Source organism: Pongo pygmaeus, chromosome 14 (assembly GCF_028885625.2).
Source record: "Pongo pygmaeus isolate AG05252 chromosome 14, NHGRI_mPonPyg2-v2.0_pri, whole genome shotgun sequence".
NCBI classification, from domain to species: domain Eukaryota; kingdom Metazoa; phylum Chordata; class Mammalia; order Primates; family Hominidae; genus Pongo; species Pongo pygmaeus.
This window is the reverse complement of record NC_072387.2, coordinates 2497487-2513406: the sequence shown is the minus strand read 5'-3', so window position 1 is coordinate 2513406 and position 15920 is coordinate 2497487. Positions and strand designations below refer to the sequence as shown.

The 15920-nt window shown below is 42.0% G+C and overlaps 1 long non-coding RNA gene across 5 annotated transcripts in view; it reads right to left on the bottom strand.

Moving 5' to 3' along the window:
* The window catches only part of LOC129026524 (uncharacterized), a 37112-nt gene extending 24572 nt beyond the window's left edge, over window positions 1–12540 (bottom strand). For 2 of the 5 annotated variants that reach the window (XR_010123520.1, XR_010123519.1), the window contains exons 1-2: window positions 5615–12525; window positions 7–66 (exon numbers count right to left, since the gene is read on the bottom strand). This is a non-coding gene — a long non-coding RNA (uncharacterized LOC129026524). Of the gene's footprint in view, window positions 1–6 lie in introns of all 5 variants that reach the window. The other 3 variants (XR_010123518.1, XR_008497766.2, XR_010123517.1) reach the window with 3 other exon arrangements.
* Between the last annotated feature and the right edge of the window lie 3380 nt (window positions 12541–15920).

The following is a 15920-nucleotide window of genomic DNA, read 5'->3' as shown; positions in this document are numbered from 1 at the left end:
ATGTACCTTTAAGGATGAGTAGATTCAACAAACAGGGCAGGTATATTCACTGGGATAGCATTCAGCCTTAAAAATAAGGAAATCTTGAAAAGTACTACAATAAGGACAAATCTTGAAAACATTCGGTAAAGTAAAACAAGACAGTCAAAAAGGAAAACCGTATAATTACACTTACATAAAATATTTAGTCAGTCAAACTCATAGAAACCAAGTGTTGTAGTCTCAGCAGTGCACTAAGATGTAACAGTATCTCGTAGTCTGAGATCACACCCAGAGTTCTTTTTTCTACCTCTAAGGAGATTAAGGAGCCTGAACACAAAGGTGAGGTTGGAGTGAAAGTTTGATAAGCAAGAAAAAAAAGCTCTTTGCCAGCAGAGATAGGTGTCTGAACGGGGTGCCCTCTATGAGGCTGGGGTCCAGGGTTTTTATGGACTGGGAAGGGAAGGGAAGGGAATGTGCATAGTTCACAGGCCGTCTTGAAAAACGTGTGGCTTAGCTTGACCCATGACTTTGGCCCGGTACCAATCAGGAGCTGAAGGGATGATTCATAGATGCTACTTAGCTTGGCCCAGGACTTATCAGAAGATAAGGTGAAATCTTGGCCAAGCAGCTTGGCCAGGGAGCAATTACGGGCTGAAGTAATTATTCATAGAGATCAGACTTACAGTTCAAATAAAGGAGAGTATCGACCGGAATGCACCAGAGCCCACTGTGCTTATGCCCACAAAAGGAGAAGAAACTTTTTCCTGGGAGTCCACTGACTGTACAAAGGGCAAAGGCGTTTCTTTTTTTCTTTCTCTGTTCTTTCTTTCTTTCATTTTTTTTTTTTTGAGATGTACTTTCTTCTATTTATTTATTTATTTACTTATTTATTTTGAGATGTAGTTTTGCTCTTGTTGCCCAGGCTGGTGTGCAATGGTGCGATCTCGGCTCCCAGCAACCTCTGCCACCTGGGTTCAAGCGATTCTCCTGCCTTAGCCTCCCAAGTAGCTAGGATTAGAGGCATGCGACAGCATGCCCGGGTAATTTTGTATTCTTAGTAGAGACGGAGTTTCTCCATGTTGGTCATGCTGGTCTCGAACTCCCGACCTCAGGTGATCCGCCCTCCTCTGCCTCCCAAATTGCTGAGAGTACAGGCATGAGCCACCGTGCCTGGACAAACAACGGCATTTCTATTCCAGTTCGGTCTTGTTCCCTTAACTAAGTGGGCTGGAGGTTTGTACAAGTTTCTATCCAAATGGGCCGGAGGTTTTTCTATCTGTGCAGCCGTGGGCAGGTCTCCAAGCACAACACCAAGTGCTAGTTCCCTTGTTGGTGTCTGCAGCTTGATTTTTTCCAGGATTCATTTTATATTATGCAGGGATGAGACACTGACCCAAGGTCCAGGGACTTTCCAGGGACCCTTCTGTTGCTACCTACCTAAAGCAAGCTAACTAACTTCTTTCACAAGTAATGAGTATTCACTTTTACTTTTGTAAGACAAAAATTATCTAAAACCTATTGCAAAACAATAGAACTATTCTTACGACTTCTAAACCATATACTTAAAATGTTAGAAATGACAATGGCATGTTTTTAACGACAATTAGAAACTTAAGACTACCTAAAAGGCACAGTTACAAAATCTTCAAACATCCCCTTCAAATAATAAAGGGTTCTCCTCACATAATTGTTTAGATTTAACTATAAGTTGATTGTGAATTTACGATTATTTCCCTGACTACTCACCAAGATGGAATAAAATAATCACTAGAAACCAAGAAAAAAGGGAAATTTATAGCACTAATGTCCACATCAAAAAGCTAGAAAGGGTTGGGCATAGTACCTCATGCCTGTAATTCCAGCACTTTGGGAGGCTGGGGCAGACAGATCACTGGAGGCCAGGTGTTCAAGACCTGCCTGGCCAACATAGCAAAACCCCATCTCTACAAAAAAATACAAAAATTAACTGAGTGTGGTGATGCACATCTGTAATCCCAGCTACTCAGGAGGCTGAGACAGCAGAAATGACTTAAAACTGAAAAGCGGAGGTTGCAGTGAGCCGAGATCATGCCACTGTACTCCAGCCTGGGCAACAGAGTGAGACTCTCCCAGAAGAAAAAAAAAAAAAAAATTCCTAGACAGATCTAAAGTTAACAGACTAACATCTTGATTAAAAGAACAAGGAAACCAAGTGAAAAAGAACCTGAAAGCTAGCAGAAAACAAGAAATAACCAAGATCAGAATAGAGCTGAAGGACATAGAGACACTGAAAACTCTTCCAAAAAAAAAAAAAAAAAACTCAACCAATCCAGGAGCTGTTTTATGTAAAAAATTAATAAACTAGATGGAACACTAGCTAGACAAATAAATAAGAAAAGAAAGAAGAACCAAACACAGTGAGAAATAATAAGGGAGACATCATCCCTGATCCCATGGAAATAAGAACAAACATCAGAGAACACTATAAACACCTCTATGCACATAAACCAGAAAATCTAGAAGAAATGGACAATTTATTGCAAAAAAAAAACCCTTCACAAGACTGAAACCTGAATAGATCAATAATGTGTTCTGAAATTGAGGCAGTAAAAACTAGCCTACCAAGCAAGCTGAATTTGACCAGAAGTACAAGGGGAGAGGGTACATTTTCTCCTAAAACTACCCCAAAAAAATTGAAAACAAAGATGTTCTTTCTAACTCATTCTACCAGGCCAGCATCATCCTGATACCAAAACCTAATATAGATACAAAAACAACAACAACAAAACATCATGCTAACGTCTTTGATGAACACCGTGCAAAAATTCTCAATAAAATACTGGCAAACCAAATCCAGCAGCACATTAAAAAGTGCATCCACCACAACGGAATTGGCTTGGTCCCCAGGATGCAAGGTTGGTTCAACATATGCAAATCAATAAATGTGACTCGTCACATGAAGAGAAGTAAATACAAAAACCACATGATTATCTCAATAGATGCAGAAAAAGTATGCAATAAAATTCAACATTCCTTCACATTTAAAATTCTCAATAAACTAGGAACTGAGGAAACATACCTCAAAATAATAAGCGCCATATACAACAAACCCACAGACAATATCATACTGAATGTGCAAAAGCTGGAAACACTCCCCCTGAAAACTGGCACAAGAAAATTATGTCTTCTCTCACCACTCCTATTCGACACAGTATCAGAAACCTTGGCCAGGAAAATCAGGACAGAGGAAGAAATAAAGAGTATTCTAATAGAAAGAGAGGAAGTCAAATTATCTTTGTTTGTAGATGACCTGATCCTATATCTAGAAAGCCTTATCTTCTTAGCCCCAAAGCTTCTTAAGGTGATAAGCAACAGTAGCAAAATCTCAGGGTATAAAATCAATGTGCAAAAGTAGCTAGCATTCCCGTACACAAACAACAGGCAAGCAGGGAGACAAATAATGAATGAACTTTCATTCACATTTGCTACAAAGAGAAAAAAAATACCTAGGAATACAGCTAAGAAGAAAAGTGAAGGACCTCTTCAAGGAGAACTACAAACAACTGCTTACAGAAATCAGAGTGGACACAAAACAAAAGTAGAAACATTTCATGCTCATGGAGAGGAAGAATCAGTATCATGAATATGAGCATATTGCCCTAAGTAATTTATAGATTCAATGCTATTCCCATTGAACTACTGACATTCTTCAGAGAATTAGAAAAAAAAAAAACTTTAAAAATTCATATGGAACAAAAAAAGAGCCCAAATAGCCAAGCCAACCTTAAGAAAAAAAAAAAAAAAAAGCTGAAAGCGTCACTGCCTAACTTCAAACTATACTGGTACAGTAATCAAAGCAGCATGGTACTGGTATAGAAACAGAAACATAGACAAATGAAACAAAATAGGGAGCCTAGAAATACAGCCAAAAACCTACAACAACATGATCTTTGACAAAGTCAACAAAAACAAGGAATTAGGGAAAGATCTCCCTATTCAATAAATTGTGCAAGGAGAACTGACTAGTCATATGCAGAAAATTAAAACTGGAACCCTTCCTAACACCATAGACAAAAATTAACTCAATATGGATTAAAGACTTAAATGTACAACCTAAAACTATAAAAACCTTAGAAGAAAAAATATAGATAATAGCATTCAAGATATAGGCAGGAGGAAAGATTTGATGACAAAAAGGCAAAAAGCAATAGCAACAAAAACAAAAATTGACTAATGGGGTCTAATTAAATTAACAGCTTCTGCAGACCCAAAGAAACTATCATTAGAGCAGAGAACCTAGAGAATGGGAGAAAAATTTTGCAACCTATCCATCTGACAAACGTCCAATACCCAGAATCTACGAGGGACTTGAAATTTACAAGAGAAAAACAAACAACCCCATTAAAAAGTGGTCAAAGGACATGAACAGACATATCTCAAAAGAAGACATACATGTGCCCAACAAACATGAAAAGCTCAACGTCACAGATAACTGGATAAATACACATCAAAACAACAATGAGATACCATATCACACCAATTACAATGGCTATTAATAAAAAGTAAAAAAAAAATAAAAACAGATGCTGGTGAGGTGGTGGAGAAAAGGGAACACTTTTACACTGTTGGTGAGAGTGTAAATTATTTCAAGCATTGTGGAAGAGAGTGTGGAGACTCCTCAAAGACCTAGAAGCAGAAATACCGTTTGACCCGGCAATACTATTACTGGGTATACACCCAAAGGAATAGAAATCTATTTTAAATATACATGCATGCATATGTTCATTGCAGCACTATTTACAATAGCAACGTCATGTAATCAATCTACATGCCCATCAATGATAGACTGGATAAAGAAAATGTGGTACACCTACACCATGGAACACTATAAAGCCATAAAATGTAATGAGATCATGTCCCTTGCAGGGACATGGTTGGAGTGTGAAGCCATTAAACCCAGCAAACTAATGCAGGAACTGAAAACCAAACACCACCTATTATTATTCTAACTTATTAGCGGAAGCAGATCAATTAGAACACATGGACACACTAGGAAGAACAACACGCACTGGACACCTGTTTCATGGCATGAGGGAGGGGAAGGAGAGCATCAGGAAGAATAGCTGCGGATGCTGGCCTTAGTACCTGGGTGATGAGATGATCTGTGCAGTAAAGCACAATGGCATACGTTTATATATGTAACAGACCTGCATATCCTGCACATGGACCCCTAAACTTAAAATAAAAGTTGAAAAAAAGTTTATAACATATGGACCCGTGAACTTAAAATAAAAGTTGAAAAAAAAATGCATATCTGGTGGATTCTCTATGTTAGAAACAAACTGAGGATCCTGAAGCTCCCGCTGGGAGAATAAGGGCTGGGGGCATCCTGGGGAGCCGCTGCCAAGGCTGTCCGCCGTCCCTACAGGCCGCCTCCCTTCCCGGCCAGTGATGGAAAGGAGAGGGGGAATGTGAACAGCTGTGGAACTCAGACTCTCGGGAACTGAATCAGGCCCCAGCCCATGCCCCCCATCCCAGTCCAGCCAGCGTGCCAGCCAGGTTTCCCCCACAGCCTGCCCAGCCCTCAGGATTGTTAGATGGAACAAGGCTCCATCATCACCCAGGCATGGAGGGAAGACGCCCTGGTCCTTACCAAGCAAGTCCTGGTTTCCAAAGTGCTCTCCGAAGAGGTCTCATGTTTGTCACACCTTAGAAGGCCCCTTTCTGCTCTTCTTGCACCCAGCATGTTGGCCAGTCACGTTCCCCTGCTAAGCTCTTCACACATAATTAGGAAGTCAACACCATTGCTAAGTCGGATGAGCTCCAGAGTCTCCATTATCAGTTTTATCAGATCCCAGGAACCTGCCTGCTCCCAGAGGTGACAGAGAAAAATCAAGGAAGGATCTGTGTGAGCACTGACCTGGATGAAACCCTTGTTCATAGCTCCTTGAAGGCATTCAGCAATGCTGACTGCCTAATGCCTGTAGAGATTGAGGGGATCAGACACCAGATCCATTTGCTCATGAGGCCTTATATGGATAAGATCCTGAGATGACAGGAGCAACTTCTTAAATGTGTTTTTTTCATTGCTGTCTTCATTCCAGCCTGAACAAGTATGCAGATCCTGTTGAGAGGTGACATTGTGCTGGCAGTCCTCACAGCCCTCACTCGCTCTCGGGGCCTCCTCTGCCAGGGCTCCCACTTTGGCGGCACTTGAGGAGCCCTTCAGCACGCCGCTGCAGTGTGGGAACCCCTTTCTGGGCTGGCCAAGGCCAGAGCTGGTTCCCTCAGCTTGCGAGGAGTTGTAGACGGAGAGGTGCGGGCGGGAACTGGAGCTGCGCACCGTGCTTGCGGGCCAGCGCGAGTTCCGGGTGGGCGTGGGCTCGTTGGACCCCGCGCTCGGTGTGGCCGGCCTGCCCCACCGGCCCTGGGCAGTGAGGGGCTTAGAACCTGGGCCAGCAGTTGGTGTGCTCAATTTCTCACTGGGCCTTAGTTGCCTTCCCACGGGGCAGGGCTCTGGACCTGCAGCCTGCCATGCCTGAACCTCCCCCACTCCATCGGCTCCTGTGTGACCGGAGACTCCACAACGAGCACCACCACTTCCTCCACGGCACCCAATCCCATCAACCACCCAAGGGCTGAGGAGTGCGAGCGCACGGCGCAGGACTGGCAGACAGCTCCACCTGCAGATCCGGTGCAGGATCCACTGGGTGAAGCCAGCTAGGCTCCTGAGTCTGGTGGGGATGTGGAGAACCTTTATGTCTAGCTAAGGGATTGTAAATACAGCAATCAGCACTGAGTATCTAGCTCAGGGTTTGTAAATGCACCAATTGACACTCTGTATCTAGGTATTCTGGTGGGGACAAGGAGAACCTTTGTTTCTAGCTCAGGGATTGTAAACGCACCAATCAGAGCCCTGCCAAAACAGACCACTTGGCTCTACCAATCAGCAGGATGTGGGTGGGGCCAGATAAGTGAAAAAAAGCAGGCTGCCCGAGCCAGCAGTGGCAACCCACTCGGGTCCCCTTCCACACTATGGAAGCTTTGTTCTTTTGCTCTTTGCAATAAATCTTGCTGCTGCTCATTCTTTGGGTCCACAATGCCTTTATGAGCTGTAACACTCACCGTGAAGGTCTGCGACTTCACTCCTGAAGCCAGCGAGACCACAAACCAACTGGGAGGAAAGAACAACTCCAGACGTGCCGCCTTAAGGGCTGTAACACTCACCACGAACATCTGCAACTTCATTCCTGAGCCAGCAAGACCACGAACCCATCAGAAGGAAGAAACTTTGAACACATCCGAATGTCAGAAGGAACAAACTCCGAACATGCCGCCTTTAAGAACTGTAACACTCACCATGAGGGTCTGCAGCTTCATTCTTGAAGTCAGTGAGAATAAGAAACTACCAGTTCCGAACACACTGTGATGGGTGTGCTGGACCAGTGTGGGGTGTTCTGGGGTGGCCTAGCCCATGAGTCATGTTTGTTCCACCAGGGCTGCTATGTCAAGGACCTTAGCCATCTGGGGACGGACCTGAGGAAAACTGTCATCCTGGACAACTCGCCTGCTTCTTACATCTTCCACACAGAGAATTCAGTGCCTGTGCAGGCCTGGTTTGATAACATTCCAGACAGCAGCTGCTGCACCTGATATCAATCTTTGAGGAGACGACTGGAGCAGATGGTGTCTACACTAGCCTTGGGCAGCAGTGGGCCCTTAGCCTTCCCTGCTTCCCAGCAATGGCCATCACAGTAGGGGATTTTCCCACACTGTGCCTTTATGATCAGCCTGAAAGAGTGAAGGCTGGAACACCTACCCACATGGGCCTGGAAAGAGTAAGAAATGATTGAAAAGAGCTTTAGCACAGCTTAGATGCCCAGTGGGTGAATGCCAGACCAAGGATACCCAGAGCTACCTGCCATCAAGTTGTTGGGTTCCCGAGATGTAGGTGTGAGAGAAAGAAAGAGAGCATGTATGTTTTGCCATGAACTGTGGCCCTAATATATAGTGTTTCAGTGGGGGAGAAGCTGAAGGATGAATACTTCCCAAGTTAGCTTGTCTCCTCTCCTGTCACCCTATGAGCCCCTGAGCTCCATAGGGATGAAGACTCTTGAAGGCTCCATTGCAAACCTGGTGTTTCCTCAGTGCAGCAAGGCCTATGCCAAGGAGAAAGGAAAGGTATGCCTTTGGGTGTTCCAGACACACATCTTTCTGAAATATTTCTCCAGCCAGTTGTTGCAGACAAAAGACTACATTTCTGGGTAGATGGGGACTTATGTCCAGACCAGTACCGAAGCCATCAGGTCTTGTGGCCCAAAGGCTGTGCTTACTTAAGTCCAGCCAAGTGCCTGGGATGGATCATTTCTGCATCTCCCCAAGACTCACCACTTAGCCATAGCCTCAAACCTGTGGGGAAGGAAGTTATCTCCCCACCCTGCAAGAGGACAAATAACTGATTTCTGCTCTTTTTACTCTGTTTTAAAATTCTCTTTTAAAAAAAAAGCCTATCTGAAACTAAAAAACAAACAAACAAACAAACAAAAAAGATGTCAGACTTACATAGGTGAAAACCTCACAGATATATCTATAACCAACAAACACAGCTAATTCACACATATATTAAACATCACATTGAGATAAAGTGTATCGAGCTAAAAATTATCATTCAACTCATGATATCAAGCTTTAAAAGCAAAAATACAATTAACTGATCTGAGAAAACATACCCAAGAAAAGAAACGCAATAACACGCAATTGAAAATAAGAAGAGAGATTTTAATGCATAAAATCCTGAAAAAAACATGGATTTACAATGAAAAATAACTTTTTTTTTTTTTGAGACAGAGTCTTGCTCTGTCGCCCAGGCTGGAGTGCAGTGGCGTGATCTCGGCTCTGCCCACTGGATTCATGCCATTCTCCTGCCTCAGCATCCCGAGTAGCTGGGAATACAGGCGCCCGCCACTGTGCCCAGCTAATTTTTTGTATATTTAGTAGAGACGGGGTTTCACCATATTAGTCAGGACGGTCTTGATTTCCTGACCCCGTGATCCACCCACCTCGGCCTCCGAAAGTGCTGGGAATACAGGCATGAGTGACCACACCCGGCCAAAAAATTACCCTTTAGATATCTACATCATTCAACTGCATGCACTCATGAAAAGCAGACATTCTAAGTCATTGGAAATTAATAAATTGCAGTAAAATTATACAGAAAATACATTACAATCATTAATAACAGGCTCTAATTAGAAGAATTTAATTAATAATCATTAAAAAGATAGGAGAATTTAATTATGTCCTCAATATGTTTCTGCTCTTCTTACCACAAAATATAATAAAACTCTATGACTATAATATAGTTTTCAGGAGCTAAAAAAGCCTTATGTTTCGAAATAAAAGAACAACAAAAATTTTGCAAAATACGCTGAGCATTACTGAAGTATAAAGTAAATATCTGGAATTAAAAATACCATCATTTAGATACAGACTAAAAAAAGAATATAAATGTTAATGATTCCTTTCTGCCTGCAGTAAGCTTGAAATTACACACAAAAATTTTAATAAATATGTTTCACCTACAAGAAATTTTATTAATAGCTTACATAATGTGTAAATTTCAGCAATTTATTTTAGAATTTTTGAATCTAAAAATCACCAGCTTTACATTCATTTCAGAAAGTGAAATATAAACGAGAGTAACATAAGCAAGACGACAGAATGGGTGGTTCTGCATGCACATCCCTCACAACATAATGCAGCTGCCACAGCAAACATAAGTGCATTCATGTAAGCCTTGGAATCCAGTTCAGAGTTTGTGACACCCAGCTGGAGGCAAAGACCAAGGAAGACATCTTCAGAGGGTAAGCACTTGACCAAGTGGCAAGCTTGCCAATCATGGTCCCGGCTTCAAAACAGAATACTGCCACATCTTACTGTAGACTTGCCTATAACTCATTTGACTTTGGTCCTGCCACTGCAACTATCTGTCAAAAACACAAGAGAATTCATACTCACCTGAGACAGGTGACAGGCCTGCAGAACTTGGTTCTCTCTATAGTCCCTGAATCAGGCAAAACCCACTTTCTTTACTTCTCCAGCCATGGTCTAGAAGAAATCTTCACATTGATAAGATGAAATGCTAACTACCAATATGAAAAATACTAAAGTATAAATGTCACTAAAAATGCTAAATACATACCAAAATTCAGAATACTCTAAACTGTTATCATCTTAAACCAGACTATTAAAATACAAGATGTTTTATATAAGTCTCATGATAACCACTAGGAAAAAAATTGTAACAGAAAGAGAGAAAGTAATTAAAGCATATACAAACAACAAAAATTACACATTGGATATGGTGGCTTCTGCTTATAATTCCAACACTTTGGGAGGCCAAGGTGGAAGAATCATAAGCTCCTTGGGTGTTGTGGTGTGTGTCTGTAGTCCAAGCTACTTGGGCGGCTAAGTTGGGAGGATTGCTTGATCCCAGGAGGTTGAGGCTACAGTGAGCTGTGATATGCAACTGCACTTCAGTCTGAGCAAGAAAGTATAACTTTGTCTCAACAAAAATTAACAATACCACAGGAAAGACAGAACCAGAAAAAAAAGAAGCAAATTCAAAATGGACAGAAAACTACAAATTTACAATGGTAACTGCTTACCAATCACTACCTTACAAATAAGAAGATTAAATTATCTACTAAACAGATACTGCTGTAGACTGAATGTCATCTCCAAAATTTAGGATAAAATTTAATAGCCAATGTGTTAGAATTAAGAGGTGGAACCTTTAAAAATTAATTAAGCTATAAGAACTCTGCCCTCATGAATGGACTAATGTTGTTATTATGGGAATGGGTTAATTATAACAAGAATGGATCTGTTATGCATTTTAAAAAAAGCTCTCTCTCCCTCACATCTTTGGCCAAGTTATTATCCAGCAACTAGACCTTCAACAAATACCAGTATCATGTTGTTTTGCCTTCCCAGCCTCCAGAATTATGAGTCAAACAAAATTCCATTCTTTATTACCAGTCTGTGATATTCTGTTATAGCAGCCAAAAGACACTAAAGCAGACAGAGTAGATAAATGAATCTTTTAAACCTGGTAATATGCTGCTTACAGGAGACTCAATTATGAATTAAGAGCATAGGCTAAAAGTGAAAGGATAGAAAATGATATTCCATGCAAATAATAATCAAAGGAATGCAATGGTAGTTATGCTTAAATTAGACAAAATAGACTTTCTAGCAATGTCTCTCACAAGCATGAAATGAGTTTACCATACTGTAATAATAGACGTTAATTTGTCAAGAGAATATAGCTATATATATTTATGTGCCCAAAAGGGAGGCTTCTAAATATAAAAAGCAAATATTGCCAGAACTGTAGGGAGAAGTAGAAAGAAATCCAATAACAGAAAACTTTAATTAAATGTATAGTAAAGGACAAATAGTTAATAGCATTGTAAATTGGCAAGGGAAAGCTGGTCTCATGTGTTGCATTTGAGAATGCAGCAAAGAAAATGGGACCTTAGAATTTTACTGCAAGTCTGAGTTAGGCTGAAAAACAGGTTGGTCGATTAGAGGTTCCATTTGCCATACATTAAAAAAACAGGAGAAAACCAGTCCTCTTCTGGAGTGTTCAAATAATTAAAGAGCAGAAAACTAGACTAAAGTGGCTCTAGTGCCCTGTGTTCATAGGTTAAAAAAAAAAAATCTAAAACCTAACTCAAATACATTTCCTATAAACCATTATCTTAGCCTGAAACAAAATGCGGGTTTAACCAATGACAAACATGCAATTAACCTCTGAATATGTAACTAGGAAATTTCCATCTGGATAGTTCAAATAAGGCGACTACATAACCGGAAACAATTTATGAATTTGGGTTGCTTTCTCATGCATCTTATAAAAGCCTTTCCTTTATGCCCCTCGGTTGGACCACAAATCATGGCTGGGTGCTTTCCATTTCACCAGTCACTGTTTGTTCAGATAAACTGGTTAACGTTTTAACATAGACTCCCGTTAATTTTTAACAAGAGAGACTGTGGACGCCACGGGCCGCAGCTCCTCCCACGCAAACACCCAGTCTCGGTTTTTCCCTGATGACCCACCTGGCATCCCTGAACAATCTGGGAAATACTCATGGCTGTGGGCGCAGAGCAGGGCGCTGCCCAGGGACAGGACCGGATGGGCCGGGCCGGACGTGGGGGTCCTCGCTGCTGGCCCAGCGGCCATCTTGCGGCCACAGGGGATTGAGGGCCAAGCTGCGGGAGACTGGGAGCTAACCGTGGGGAGGCCGGTCCTGCCGGTTTCGCAGGCTGCTCTCCCCTCTCAGGATGCCGAACCCCGCATACTCACCATTTCCCAGCTTCCAGGATGTCCTGGCACCTTAACTATGCGCCCCCAAGGACCTACAGGTCGCAGGGCAACAGGGGCTGTGAGAGAGTAGCCCGGGGCTCCCAAGGTGGAGGAGACGAAAGAGGAGACGGATCCCAAGCTCCTGTGCCAGCGCCAGCGAGAGACAAAGACCCCGCCAAACGCCGGAAGCCACGCCCTCCTTTCCTCTCCTCTCCCACTGCGCGCCTGATTGGGCGGTTCCCACATCAGTGTCACTGATTGGATAAAACTCCAGGACTCACCCACCCCCGCCTGACTCCTGCCCCTACCTCAACTCCCCCTCAGCGTTAGTGCATTTTTGTTAGTTTGTTTTACTTTAAGTTCTGGAATACATGTGCAGAACGTGCAGGTTTGTTGCATGGTTTTATGTGTGCCATGGTGGTTTGCTGCATCTATCAACCTGCCATCTAGGTTTTAAGCCCCACATGCATTAGGGATTTGTCCTAATTTTCTCCCTCCCCTTGAGCTCAATCCCCTAACAGGCCCCAGTGTGTGATGTTTCGTTCCCGGTGTCCATGTGTTCTCATTGTTCAACTCCCACATATGAGTGAGAACATATGGTGTTTGGTTTCCTGTTCCCGTGTTAGTTTGCTGAAGATAATGGTTTCTAGCGTCATTCACGTCCCTGCAAAGGACATGAACTCATTCTTTTTATGGCGGAATATTATTTCATGGTGTATATGTCCCACATTTTCTTTTTTCCAGTCTATCAATGATGGGCATTAGGGTTGGCTCCAAGTCTTTGCTATTGTAAACAGTGCTGCAATAGACATATGAGTGCATGTGTCTTTATGCTACAATGATTTATATTCCTTTGGGTATATACCCAGTAATGAGATTGCTGGATCAAATGGTATTTCTGGTTCTAGATCCTTGAGAAATCACCACACTGTCTTCCATAATGGTTGAACTAATTTACACTCCCTCCTGTAGTGTAAAAGCGTTTCTATTTCTCCACTGCCTCACCAGCATCTGTTGTTTCCTGACTTTGTAATAACTTCCATTCCAAATGGTGTGAGATGGTATCCCATTGTGGTTTTGATTTGCATTTCTGTAATCATCAGTGATGATGAGCTTTTTTCTTTTTTCTTTTTGTGTGCTTGTGGACCACATAAATGTCTTCTTCTTCTTCCTCTTCTTCTTCTTCCTCTTCTTCTTCTTTTCTTTTTATTTATTTTATTTATTATTTTTGTTTCTAAGATGGAATCTTGCTCTGTTACCCAGGCTGGAGTGCAGTGGCAGGATCTCAACTCACTTCAACATCTGCCACCCAGGTTCAAGTGATTCTCCTTACTTAGCCTCCCAAGAAGCTGGGATTACAGGCCACCTGCCAATACACCCTGCTAATTTTTTGTGTTTTTAGTAGAGAAGCGGTTTCACCATGTTGCCCAGGCTGGTCTTGAATACCTGACCTCATGATCCACCTGTCTCCACGGCTAAAAGTGCTGGGATTACAGGCTTGATCAACCACGCCCAGCCAAATGTCTTCTTTTGAGAAAAGTCTGTTCATATTCTTTGCTCACTTTTTGATGGTATTTGTGTGTGTGTGAATTTGTTTAAGTTGCTTGTAGATTCTGCATATTAGACCTCTGACAGATGGTTAGACTGCAAAAATTTTCTCTCATTCTATAGGTTGCCTGGTCACTCTGATGATAGCTTCTTTTGCTGTGCAGAAACTCGTTAGTTTAATTATATCTCATTTGTCAATTCTACCTTTTGTTGTGACTGCTTTTGGTATTTTATTCATGAAGTCTTTGCTCATGCCTATGTCTTGAGTGGTATTGCCTAGGTTTTCTTCTAGGGTTTTTATGGTTTGGTGTTCTACATTTAAGACTTTAATCCATCTTGAGGTAATGATTGTATAAGGTGTAAGGAAGGAGTCCAGTTTCTGTTTTCTGAATGTGGCTAGCTGGTTCTTTCAGCACAATTTGTTAAGAAGGAAATCTTTCCCCATTGCTTGTTTTTGTCAGGTTTGTCAGAGATCAGATGGCTGTAGATGTGCGATGTTATTTCTGAGATCTCTGTTCTGTTCCATTGGTCTATATATCTGTTTTGGTATCAGTACTGTGCTGTTTTGGTTACTGTAGACTTGTAGTATAGTTTGAAGTCTGGTAGCAGGATGCCTCAAGCCTTGTTGTTCTTGCTTAGGATTGTTTTGGGTTGACAGGCAAACAGGCTCATATAGTTGGGGTCACATGCCCAGAGTATCAGCTAATTAAGACGTGAGCTGAGAATTGAAATGCACATGCTCCTTCCCTTACCTGGGTCTGTTGTATAATGCATCTTAGCAGGTATTTAAGGGTAGGAATTAGAACATTTGGACTTCTTTTTAACAACTTTTTAACCTGCATTTTGATAATGCAGGAAAGACCTTCATCCCATCCCTGAGCCCCTCTCTCAGAATGCTGCACCCCACTGCTGACCACATTGTGGGGTGGCCATTAGGAATCAGGTGGGGAGCAGGGGCCGGGAATAAATAATCATGAAGTATATTGCTCAAATTTGCCCATCTTAGAAAGTCTCCTCAACAATTCTGTGTGAAGTGATTATTCCAGGGCAATTGTGCCCTGATGCACTGCATCTCAGTCTGACTTGTCTTTTTGAAAATCACTGGATTACTCTCATGAACGGGGATATTTCTCTTTCTATTTGAAAATGGCCAACTGTCCTCTGCAGGTGTCCTGATTTGCTAGTTTAGACCCTGAAGGTAGCGGTGAGAAAATATTTGGACCACATCAGAATACCTATTCTCAGCTGCAGGATATATTGAAATTTCTTAATAATATCTAACAATTTTCTCAATAACCATTATATTTAACATTGATAGCTTGGAGGGCGGGGAAGGACACAGATGACACAATCTTGAAAGTTTAATTTGTTTATAAGGGTTTTTTTTGTTCTTGTTTAGTTTTGCTTAGTTTTTGGATACAAGGTCTTGCTCTGGTGCCCAGACTGGAGGGCAGTGGCATAATCATAGGTCATAATTTGGTTGTAACGGTTCTTTAAAACATATTTTTGCTGAGAGTGGTAGCTCCCACCTGGAATCTAAACAGTTTGGGTGGCCAAGGTTGTATAATCTCCTGATCCCAGGAGTTGAAGACGAGTCTGGGCAACATAAGTAGGCTCAGTCTCTAGAAAAAAATTTAAAAATTGTCTGGGTGTAGCTTTGCATGCCAGTAGTCCCAGCTACTTGAGAGGCTACGGTGAAAGCATCACTGGAGCCTAAGAGTTTGAGGCTGCTATGACCCATGATTCAGCCACTGCACTGAAAGAGTGAGACACGTGTGTGCGTGTGTGTGCGGATGTGTGTGTATACAAAATTTGTATGTGAAAAAAATTCAAGCACGTGAGAAAAGTGAAAGCCCATGTTGGGAGATGTGCAGAAATGTGAGTATGTCTCCAACAACTCAGTGAGACTTGGTTTTCCATCTTGAAAAATTGCCCATCCACACTGAAACCACAGCCTAACAAATGCCCGTTCTCACACTACACCTGCTGGGATACCAGTATGTAGCCTTTTGAAAGAAATAAAATCTTTCACCTAAGAGAA